Below are 8,992 nucleotides of genomic sequence, written 5' to 3'. Positions count from 1 at the left end.
TTCTCTTTGTTGATCTCTTTTAAACTCAATTCTACTTTTTTCCTTCTCATTACCCATATACCTGCAAATTGTGGAAATTATTTAATTCAAATATCAAGGTTGTTTCATTAATACCTTTAAATCATAGTAATGCATACGAGTTTGGATGTAAATAAGTGGAAAAATCACCAATCATCAATACCACCAACTTAAACCTTTGCTTGTCCTCAAGGAACACTACTTTTTACTCATTGTGGCAATGCAAATTTAAGCCCATTTATAAAACCAAATTATCATAATGACTTTAAACTTAATTGGCACTATAAATAGATCTTAACATGGGAAGAGCTATTCTCTCAGCTACCCTCAACTTGAAACATAATATCAAAGATGCAAGGGACTTTGAAGAACAATAGTACAACACTCCCCAACTCTCTAAAGAAAGCTCCCTATTGATAGAAACTCAACTATTCTCCTTTGCCTCTTTTTCGGGAAAATGACAATTTCACTTACATCAATTAATTTTTATACCACATCACAGGAAGAAAATCCCACACACCAAGTTATAAAACTTAGAGTAAGGGGTACTAGTGCACAACACTCTTTCTGAAAATGACTCTCTCAATGCTAACCATTACAGTACTATAGGCTTGCCCTTATTTTCAATTGCCACTACAATGACTATAGTTGGTTGGAGATCTAGAAGTACTTTTTAAGGTTGTAATGTTTCGGGAAAAGTGTATGGTATCATTTTGGAACAAAGTGACTACACCCACCTTTAATATCTACATCACACCAATTCAACATAATTTAAGACCATGGCCCACTTACTTTCTTTTAAAAATTCACATATGCCTACATTAGCTACTATGATTGACCCAACTCTTTGCAAGCATTTTCTTTTTACCTTATTCCTTGGCTATCTCATGTTACTTCATTATTTGATGAGTCCTTTCATTTTTAATTTTTAACTTTTCTTTCTTTGCAAAGCATAATAGGCATCTACTTGCATTGTCATGGCCCAAGTTCATCCCTCCCAAACATACCACACCTAAATTTAGTATTTAGCCTTAATTTTCATATTCCAAATTTAAGAAGGGCAGGTTTTAAAAGATGGAAAAACTTTAAAATGTTTAAGGTTTGTAATATGGTTTTCAAAGAAAGGCTTGAAGGCTCAAAATGGGTAAGTAAGGATACTATTCGATGTATGGGTAGTCTATTCAGGCTAAAGTGGGATCCTATTTCTACAAGGAAGGCCTGACAACATTTCACTAACAAAGTATAGTTATAATTAGCCTTGAGATATGAACATGATAATTTCTAGATGGTATAAGTATGGTTGAGAGTGAAAAAATAATTCTCATTGCACAAGTCATGCAAAATCCTCAAGGAGGCTCAATTACACTTCCTACTAGAGAGAAAGAGAGTATTTACCAATTTATAAAAGCTAATGACATTGGAGTCACAAAAAGAGGTAAAGATTGTTACCAAATTTTTCATGTCCATGCCCTTAGTTTTCAAAAATTTTTGAACAGAAGGTGTTTGCTTTGCATTTGCACCACGTACAATTCACTATTTATGGCTAAAAACTAAGTCGTCATCCTACATTTTAGCTTTTATGTGGGTGAACCATATGGATACTCAGACTTCTCCATAGGTATACGTGTGATCCCAAATCCAAAATGCCACAATGACGTTGCTTCTCCTTGAATTTATCGCTCTGATGCTATGGATACTCAGACTTCCCTTGCATCCATGGGTCAAAACCCAATCATGATGATTTTTCCATCATAATGTTGTTATTCAATCTATTATAGGGAAATGCTCATCCGATATCATTAACTAGAAACAAAACAATCTCTATGATTGGGGTAAGACTTTTAGATTACGAGGCCTGAACACAAATGTAACCCCTCCCCAACTTAAAGACTTAAAGTATCCCTACTGCAGTAGATAAAATAATGACAAGGGTTAAAAGGGACTCCCATGAGCAGCAGGATAAATTTCCCTGGGAAGTTTTGATCCAATAGGATTTACCGCGATGTGTAGCCGTGATCACGGGTCTTAGACCATGATTATGGTAACTGAGGCAGATTTTTGCTGTTTTTTCTCTATTTTCCTTTATAACTGCCACTTGCATCACTTTTTTTCCCTATTTTTTGGACTGCTAACTTGTGTCAAAACACCTACAAAACATTAAAAATGCAATAATTATGTAAATGATGGGTTGCCTCCCACTAAGCGCCTAGTTCAACATTGCAGTACGACTCTCTTTTATCACCATGTAAGGTCTTTGAAACTACCAACTCTGGCATAGCAACCCCGGGACCTCCCACATTGTAGGGTTTCACTCTTTGGCTATTTACAACAAACCTCTTTTTTCATGATCTTCTAATTCAATGGAACCACTAGGGTACATGTTTCATGTCACAAAATGGCCCAACCATTTTGAATGAAGCTTCCCCACAAGGAGTTTCAAATAAGAATTTAAGAGAGTATACTTTCAGCGACATGAAATGCTCGCCTTTGTGTTTTAGCATCATGTCATTTCTTTATTTTATCCTTATAAAATGCATAAATCTCAAAGGATTTGAGTCAAAAATCCTCCAACTCATAAAGTTTAGTTACCCTTGACTCAGAAGACTCTCCCCAATACATGTTTAACATCTTCAAAGCCCACAAGGCTTTATGCTCAAGCTCGATGGGCAAGTGAAATGTATTCCCTAACACTAATTGTTTGGGAGACATATGTATTTGGGATTTGTAGGCTGTTCTATCCACCCAAAGTTTCTCATAAGGATGCCTTACCCAATTAGTTCAACCTATATTCACATTCTTTTCGAGTATGATTTTGATTTCTCGATTTGAAACTTTGACTTGGCCATTTGTTTGAGGGGTGTTATAGGGTACTTAATTTGTGCTTCATCATATATTTAAAAAGAAAGTCCTCAAATACCCAATTGCAAAAGTGTAATCTTCGAGCATTAATGATGGAACACGACATTTAGAATCGTGTAAAGATGTATTTCTTCACAAATAGATTGACATTTTTGCTGTCATTATTTAGAAGTGTCATGCTTCCACCCATTTAGAAACATAATCAACCAGCACCAATATATATTTGTTTCCATAGGAGCTCACAAAAAGGCCAATAAAATCAATCCACCTCACGTTAAAGATTTCAAGTATAAGATTTTGTCTATGGGGAATTTCATGTCTTCTCGAGATTTTACCTTGCATTTCACATTGATGACATGCTTTTACCCACTCAATGGAACCTATATGAATAGTGGGACAATAAATCCCATATTGAAGAATTTTAGCAGACATTTAGATTCCCCCATAGTGTTCGCCGTAAGGTGAGGAGTCACATGCTTCAAGGATGTCCTTAATTTCAACTTCTATGGTATAACACCTAATCACACTATCTGCACACTCTTGAAATAGGAAGTTTTAATCCTAAAAATATTTTTTTACATCAAATAAGAATTGCTTCTTTTGATGAAAGCTAAGACCCTCGGAGTGTATACTAGTCACTACATAATTAGCATAGTTGCTAAGCTCCTCGGGGTGTATACTACACACCACATAATTATCATAGACAACATACTATGGAATGCCTTTTCGTAAGATTGCAATGACTAACTCATCAGGAAAAACATCTTCAATTTTAATTTCCCCATACATTATTACTGTAAGACCCCGCAAAATTTCTATGCTTAATTCTATCATTTAAGCTTGTTAAGGGTTCCCAGACATAAAAAATTCTAGCTAAGTCTTAAAAATTAGTTTATTTTTAGCCTTCAAAAGTTGAAAATTTCATTTTATGACCAATACATCCATTGAATGATTATATTTTAGTTAATTCATAATCAGGAGAGTTAATAGGTATTCTCGAATATGTTTTGGATTTTTTGAACCTCGTTTGGACCATGTTTGAAATTCCAAAATGGTGTAACAATGCGATATTGGCACGCCACATCAGCTATCACGTTGGTTGATATTTTCCCCAGCTATCAGCGTGCAATTCTAGTAAACCAGCACGACTCGTTGGATACCACATCGATGGCATCGTCACATCGGATGACCTGCACGTCACTTGGTCAATTTTCAGTCATTAAAACACCGCATTCTTGGGAGTATTTGGGTCTTTTTCCCTCGACCTTAAGCCCCAAAACAAAAAATTTATCCCTTTTAGAGGGATAATACAATCATTATTCATAGAATCCTAATGAACAAAATCATACGGCTATCAATTCAAGAATCAATTTCAAGAGATTTCCCCATTAATCTTTCCAAATTCACGCAATAAGGTATGTGAAGTGTTCCTCCAATGATACCTTACACCCTTGGAGTTCAAGAAACTTCTCTTAAAAATATGAATTGTGATTTTCATGTAGTGGGTTTGAATATAATCATATTAATGTTGTGGAATGTGTTCTAATTTGAAATCGATATGTGTTTCTTTATATTATGATAGCATTTAAGTTGAATTTTTATTCTATTATATTGAAATCTTTGAATTATGAAGTCATGATGTATTGTCCTTACTAATTATTCCCATGTATTAAGCTATGCCTACCATGTGTTTGATAAAATACTAAATTGAGACTACCACATTTTTATGATGCTTTGGTGGTATAAATGATGAACTTATGCTAAACCCACATGTTCACAACTTCTTCAAGTTAAAAGATATACCTTGTATGCGTTTGATGGAATGCTCATGAGTTTGGTTTAGTAAAATTATGATATGTTAGCATTTATTCCTATTCATGTGCAAGTTCATGAATTTCAAGTGATTGATGAAATTCCTTATAGATCATATTGTGAATTGTTGGCTATTTTCAAGTATTCAAGAATTTCCATGTCATATTATATTCATGCTATCAAGTCCTGGGGTTATTTAATACCCAAAAATTTAGTTGCGTGCCTAGAGCCAGTGTCAGTTAACGAACAGTGTCAATCATGTCATGATCAGTAGCACTCTAGTTCAGTTATGAAACTTAGGAAAACTCAGTAAAATCAGTGTCAATCTAGTCCCATTTAGTATTCAGTTCAGTATTTAGTAATCTCACTAAGTTAACAGAACTCAAAGTATTCCATCAGCCAACGGAACTCAGTAAACTCAATTCAGCTTAGTAAATACATACAATCAGTAATATATCAGTCATTCCTAGTATGAACTAGGAAATAGTCCAGTGTATATTCAATTAAAAGTAGGATTTACCACTAAGTGAACCCAAAGATGGGGACTCACGTGTTAGTAGAGGGTGTGATCCTTAAAAGTAGTCCTTGCATTCCAGAACTATGTAACCAATGCAGGTTGAGAAATCAAAACCTAATCGTTGAGGATTGATGAGGTGTCTTAACCTGATAGTTGAGGGTCCCACCATTCTCATTTGATAACCTGCCAGATAAAGGTATCTCATCTGTGTCTTTGTCCATGTCACGGTACTGACAAACATCTAACTGGGTTACAGGCTAGACCCCAAATCTATTCAACAAAGGGGCATGTCGGTTAAATGATTACCTCCTACAGTCTCAGTATCAGTCTTCAGTAAATAACTTAGATAGTTCTATAGATTTTAGGACTGCTATATATAGTCACTCAATTCAGTATGGTACTAAACTAGTTCTATCAGAATCAAAACTGTCAGACACAGTCACTCAGTAAGCAGTATATTAGTTACAAGTTACACCAGTTAATCAGTATCCAGTCTAATTATTCAGTATTATCTTGAGTTTAGTTATAGTTCATGTATTTATACATGTACTCTCATTTAGTCATACTCATGTTATTTAGTTATTATTGTCCATGCATATGAACTCATGTATTCATCCTTACCTCACTTTGCGTACCACTATATTCATACATACTGACACATACTTTTATTTTACTCTATGGTGTTTTATACCAAAGGTTCAGATGTGCAGGCCTAGAACATTCTTAGCAGATCAGACTTTCAGCAGGCAGACTAGCAGTAAGTCCTTATCATTCAAGGATAATCTTTTATTTCATTATCTAATTAGATTAAGAATTTTTAGTAGATGGAGTTAGTTAGGGGATTGTCCTATCAACTCCTTATAAAAGATAGTTCAGTTTTAGAGGCTTTCAAGAGAAGATGTTTAGACAATATTCAGTATTCAAATTTTGATGTGTTGTCAAATTTTATCATTTCTATTTATCAGTATTGTAGTTTTGAACCTTATGGCATTTTAGCCCATTATTTTGCATTAAACAATTTTATTACTCAGTTATTGCAGAAGGTACTAGTCATGGGTTAGCTTGTGGTCCTTCAGAATTATGAGCACCATGTAGCATCTGAGGTATCAGACTCAGGGCATTACAAACTTGGTATCAGAGCCCAAGGTTCAACAGTGTCATAGGAAGTCTAAAAAGCCCCATCTAGTAGGGTCTTATGCGTGGGTGTGTAGCATGCCACATTTATGTACAGAAGGCTATGAGATGTTTTAGGAATAGTTTCCTTTCTTTTAGTATTTATTTTGTGCGAGCGATCATGAGCTCCAGTTAAACTCTCTTTCTAATCCAATTTTCTCTTCCATCTATAGAAAATGGCTCCAAAGAGTACTCAAGAAAGAGGAACGAGAGATAAGTCAGCCCATGAACCAGTTTTTCCAAATCCTTTGGGTAAATGTGTCTCCCACAATGAGTTCATAGAAGCTTTCACCACCTTAACTCATTCAATTGCTTCTTAGAATAAATATCCAACTGTCGTCTCAGCCAATCCAGTGGCCAATACTGCAGAAGCTAGGATTAGGGACTTCACTCGAATGAACCCGTCCTAAAGTGGAGGGGTAGTACTTCTGCACTTAGGGGTTAATTTATTTCTTACCTTTGAGTGAGAAAGATGATATCTAAGGGATATGTCTATCACCTTGTGCGAGTCAAGGATTCCAGTTCAGAAACCCCTACTTTTGAATCAGTGTCAGTAGCATGTGAATTCCCTAATGTATTTCCTGAGATCTTCTCAGAATTTCTCCCAAAAGGGAAATTGATTTTGAAATTGATCTTCTCCCTGATACTCAACCCATATCTATTCTATCAAACAGAATGGCTCTAGCAAAACTCAGAGAATTAAAAGAATAGTTGAAGGATCTCTTAGATATAGGATTTATAAGGCCTGGTCTGTCCTTGTGAGGCACACAAATTTTATTCGTGCGTAAGAAAGATGGTTCTCTCAGAATGTGGATAGATTACCATCAGTTAAACAAAGTTACGGTCAAGAACAAAAATCTACTCCCCAGAATCGATGACTTCTTTGACCAACTTCAGGGAGCCAGTTACTTCTCTCAGATAGACCTCAGATAAGGATATCATTAGTCAGAGATCAGAAGGTTGAGGTTTTCTCCCAAATGTATGATGATGTTCTACGTTGTCAGGTTTGGATATTTGTGTTAGGTGTTCATGACTTAAGATAGCAAATTATTGAAGAAGCGCATGGTGCGCGCTACTCTATTTATCCAGGAGCCACTAAGATGTACTACGACTTATGGGAGATATATTGGTAGTCTAGGATGAAAAAAGATATTGTAGAGTTTGTGGGTAAGTGGTCGACATGTCAGCAAGTTAAGATTGAGCACTAGAAATATAGTGAATCCATGCAAGAGGTCATTATTCCTTCTTGGATGTGGGAAGAAGTGAACATGGACTTTGTGACGGGTTTGCCTCATACTCGTCATCAGCATGATTTGGTTTGGGTCATTATAGATAGGGTGACCAAATTAACTAATTTCCTTCAAGTCCATACCTCTTATTCAGCCAACGATTATGCCAAACTCTACATCAGAGAGTTGGTAAGATTGCATGGTGTTTTGTTGTCCATCATCTTAGATAGAGGTACCCAATTCACCTCTCATTTCTAAAAAGCATTCTAAAAGGGTCTTGGCACCCGAGTTTACCTTAGTATAACTTTTCACCCTCAAATAGATGGTCAAGAAGAAAGGACCATTCAAACTTTGAAGGATATACTTCGAGCGTGTGCGATAGATTTTAAAGGTAGATGGGAAGACCACTTGCCTATGATTGAGTTTACATACAAAAACAACTATCATTCCAATATTTAGATGGCTGCATTTGAAGCTCTCTATGGTAAAAGATGTAGATCTCCAACGGCTTGGTTTGAGGTGGCTGAGGTTAAAGTTATAGGGCCTGACCTTGTATTCGATACCTTAGAAAAAGTTTAGTTGACAAGAGAAAGGCTTAAGACAGCTCAGAGCTGACAGAAATGATACACAGATATGTGCAGAAAGGATCTCAAGTTTGAAATTGGTGATTACGTGTATTTGAAATTCTCTCCCATGAAGGGAGTAAAATGATTTTGCAAGAAGGGAAAACTTAGTCCCCGATATGTCTGTCTGTTAAAAATTCTCAATCGCTTTGGTAAATTACCTAATGAGCTTAAATTGCCTTCAGATCTATCTTCAGTCCATCCAATGTTTCACGTCTCCTTGATTAGGAAGTGCATAGGTGACCCAGCAGTCATAGTCCCTACAGAGGGTTTAGATATTCAGAACAATCTCTCTTTTCAAGAGATGCCAGTCAAAATCCTTGACTATCAAATTCGCAGACTGAGAAACAAAGAAGTCCCTCTAGTCAAAGTTCTTTGGTGGAATCAGTCCGTTGAAAGAGCTACTTAAGAATTAGAATCAGACATGTGAACCAATTATTCTCACCTCTTCTCCACTAATCCAGAAATAACCAAAGGTTATAGCTTTCCTTAAGGCTTTTTAGTTTTATGGTAAAATATACATTACAAACTTTGTATTATTTACTATTTCATGTTCAGCCATATATTCATGAGTCAGTTCAGTCATGTATTCATGTATCATATATAGATGATCAGTATGAGAAACTCAATCATGTCACGATCAGTAGTACTATAGTTCAGTTATAAAACTAAGGAAAACTCAGTAAACTCAGTATCAATTAAGTCCCATTCAGTATTCAATTTAGTCCTCAGTAATCTCAGTCAGTTAACAAAACTCAGTA

This window comes from Capsicum annuum, chromosome 3 (assembly GCF_002878395.1).
Source record: "Capsicum annuum cultivar UCD-10X-F1 chromosome 3, UCD10Xv1.1, whole genome shotgun sequence".
Taxonomy (NCBI): Eukaryota; Viridiplantae; Streptophyta; class Magnoliopsida; order Solanales; family Solanaceae; genus Capsicum; species Capsicum annuum.
This window is presented reverse-complemented; position numbering follows the sequence as displayed.